The 3,572-nt window shown below is 38.6% G+C and overlaps 1 pseudogene across 1 annotated transcript; it reads right to left on the minus strand.

The window, feature by feature from the left end:
• Positions 1-1,944: 1,944 nt before the first annotated feature.
• On the minus strand, positions 1,945-3,305 carry LOC308279814 (alpha-(1,6)-fucosyltransferase-like; annotated as a pseudogene). The gene has a single exon. The product of its transcript is annotated as an alpha-(1,6)-fucosyltransferase-like (transcript).
• Positions 3,306-3,572: the final 267 nt, after the last annotated feature.

Genomic DNA, 3,572 nt, shown 5'->3' on the forward strand with positions numbered 1-3,572 from the left:
ATGTACCACCATGCCTGGCTTGTTGTCTACTTTTTCACTGCTGATGATTTAGGGCTGTTTAGAGTTTCTAGCACATTTTAAGGGTTTGTTTATTCTGTACTATATAACCAGCTGGATAATATGTAATTTACAAGAATTGTTCTGTATGGGTGAATAAGGTTGAGGCAGGGCCAGGTAAGGCCAGTGGTTTCACTGGGTTGCTTCCTTAAAAAACAAATGCTGGTGACAGAAAGTCATGTAGTCCTTGGGTACTGGGTGCAGAGGGGTAAAAGTCTTAGAATGAGACAAAGAGAAAATAGGTACTTTGCAAAAGAACCATTTAAGGAGAAGCAATGGACTCTGGACACAAAATCAGATTTATTTAGGTCCTGTTATTCTCTTTTATAATTTACAATAGTCCCATAATTTTCCCTCTTTTTATAGTTGAATTTCAGCCAGAGATGACTCATTGACTCAAGAAAACTGTACTAGTATCTGTGTAGTGGAGACTAAACTTGACATTGGACTTAGTAGAACAAGGTCCTCAGTTCCCACTTGGAAGCTGGGCAACTGTTGGATTTATTCACTTAAAGCTCCAGCTCACCATCTCTTCTTCATCCTCTTGTGCTCTTCACTGTGTCCAGGGATGCTCACCTGTACGCACTGCCTCATCCCAGCCCTATTTTTCTTGGATTCCCATTGGGATCATTCAATGAGAGGAACCATCAAGATGTCAGAGGTGTGGAGGAAAGAGTGTTTAGGGCATAGAGTCTTTAACTTCAATGTATCCATTACCCTCTGCTCCCTCCTAGCTTTCCTATAATGATAACAATCACTGTTGGGTGATTTTTCTTTTTGGCTCTGAATCTCCCTAAAGTAGGATAACATCATTCCTCCTCAGTAACCCCCAGCCAGCCACTTTAAGCCTAGAGATGCCAACAGCTTTCCACTCTTGTTAGTGTCTGAGTGTTTCATCATCTAAGTTGATTGTGCTATTTCCTGTTGGGGCTCTGGATACTACAAGATCCTTAAACAAGTCATTTCAATTTACAGTCTCAGCTTCCTTTTATGAAAAAAGTAGAGTATAGTAACAAAATGTTACTTTTATATTTATTCTTTCTTTCAAAATTTATTTTTGTTATCAAAGAACATGTGCAGAGACATTGAGTACTAGAGAATTTGTTCATGACATTGTTTTACAAATTTTACTAGTGGAGAGTGATTTTTATTCTTTATTGGTGTATTGTAGTCATATATCTTAATGGAGTACATTAGTCCTTCCTCAGTTCTCACCCCATTTCCTTCCCCTTCCCTCCTTCTCATGTTTGGCTTCGTGATTGACTTTGATGTATTTGTGAATGTACATCATGTACATTAGGGAATTTTCCTTTTTCCCCCTACCATCCTTCTTTTTTATGTATTCTTCGCTTATTATGAAGTAGATGAACTGATACAATTACTTACAGATATCCAGAAAACTTTATAAATGAAAAAATCTATTATCATTCTGAATCTGTTGGAGTGAATTTAGTGGTCACACCATCACCACTGGCTAAGAATCAACTTCTTCACAGTAGGAAGCAGTTCAAATCTTCTCAAGGTCACATAGGTCTCTCAGGTATAAACATCATGTTTGAAGTCCTACACAAAATGTTTGTCACTTAAATTATACAATGTGACAGTGTTTATTTCATGAGGACATAATATTTAAAGAAGAGGTAAAGTAGAAGACAATCTGCATGTTATATCTGAATACTCTTGTACTGTGGATGGGATTGAGGGTTCTATAGCCCTTGTTCAAAAGGAATTTCACCAATGAAATGTTGGTCAGTTCCAGCTGTGCTCGGTGTCAAGGATATCTACCATTTAACCATGTTGTCAGGTCATAGCTTTCTTCATCTTCTGGCTGGTTGAAATGGTTGAACCTGGTTTGGGTGTCCATCTCCTACATCTTGGCTTTATTTATCAGCCCCAGGATATGCTGGGTACTGTTTCTGTATTCTCTTGGGCTGTGTAGGAGGGATATAGGTCTGTTCTCAGTTTTCTGTTGATGTCTTTAGAAAAGCCATTTCAATGATTTCCAGCTGGTGAAGATAAATAGCAATCTGGTTATGGGTATTTTGGGTCCCCAAATGGTAGATGTCAGTTACAGAGTGGAATTTTGTAGAGGCATCAGGATACAGTGTTTGCATGATTTCATAAGCAACTTGACAGTCCTAGGAAGATAAAGTACACACTAGGAAGTCAGCCTGGGAGAGAAAAAGTATATCAAGGATCATACTCCAAAGAGAATTTTCTGATTATTGACTAGCCAGTTGAGCTGACTGAGATATAGAATTATCATTAATAAATTCATAACTGGTGTACTTTGTTTTTGCCTCCTTTAATACAAAGGAATCATCAGTGTCCAAATATACTTTTTTATCCACTTGTATTCTGTGCATGAGAAGCTTAAAATGTTCTTCAACATGTCCCATGCACTCCTTAATGGGATGGAAGGCTGCTTCTGTTACCATGTTTTGTGTCTGACATGGCCTCCAATAATTGAATGTTTGAAGCCAAGCTTTTTGGTGGCCTCTTCTATTTTCTTCTCTGGCCAAGATTGTAGGTGGATCAAGTATTTGACAAATTTAGATACCCACCACTGCAGGATCACCATGGGCTTGTAGGAGTTGATCTGCAAGGTCTTCTGGCACAGTCAATGGTAAAAAAAAAATAAGGATGGGAATGAAGACTGCCTACAATAAAAGTTCAACCACTTAAACTGTTTTGTCCTTCACTTTGTCTGACCAGTTTCCAGTGGAGATGCCAGATTTGCTTGTCCATGTCTTCCTTAAAGGCCTAAACACAGTCTCCCATCCATTAGTAGCACAGATCCAATTCTGAGATTCAAGGATGAGTGCTTGCTGGGTACCATATGCAATCATGAAGCAAAAGACCACATGGTGAAATTGATAGCCATAGCCACAGCCTTTGTTGATGTCACATACCAGTTTCTTGGCCTTGTGGCAGTCCTCAGAATCCTGAAGATATGTTATTCTCCACTGGGCCAGTTTTTGTCAGATATTTGGCCTCTTTTTTTTTTCTCTCCAATCACCTGCTCCATATGTTTGACTGATATAGTACAGATCTGTCATTATAGAACTTTCAGAATGTCCTAAATCCTAAAGAAATTCATCTGCATGCCTTTGGAGTTCATCTCTTTTAAAATTCTTTATTTTCTTCAATTTACTCTGTAGAAGAAAATTTAGAGCTTTTTAGCACCATTTTAAAGTCCTTCTTCTTAGGATTTCATGATCCTTTCCCTCACCATTTCTGGTTTGTTTCTTATAACTTTCTTTTCTTTTTCTTTTTTTTTTTTTGATACTGGGGATTGAACCCAGGGGAATTCTGCCCCCAAGCCCCACTCCCAGCCCTATTTTTTATTCTTTACTTTTAAACAGGGTCTCACTAAGTTGCAGAAGGCCTAAGTAGCTGAGTCTAACTACGAACCTGTGATCCTCCTGTCTCAGTCTCCTAAGCACTGGGTTTAAAAGCATGCGCCACCATGCCCAGCTCTTATAACTTTTAATCTATTCTTTGGCCTTAACAAG

The sequence above is a fragment of the Muscardinus avellanarius genome (genome assembly GCF_963383645.1).
Source record: "Muscardinus avellanarius genome assembly, chromosome: 1".
In the NCBI taxonomy this organism is placed as follows: Eukaryota; Metazoa; Chordata; class Mammalia; order Rodentia; family Gliridae; genus Muscardinus; species Muscardinus avellanarius.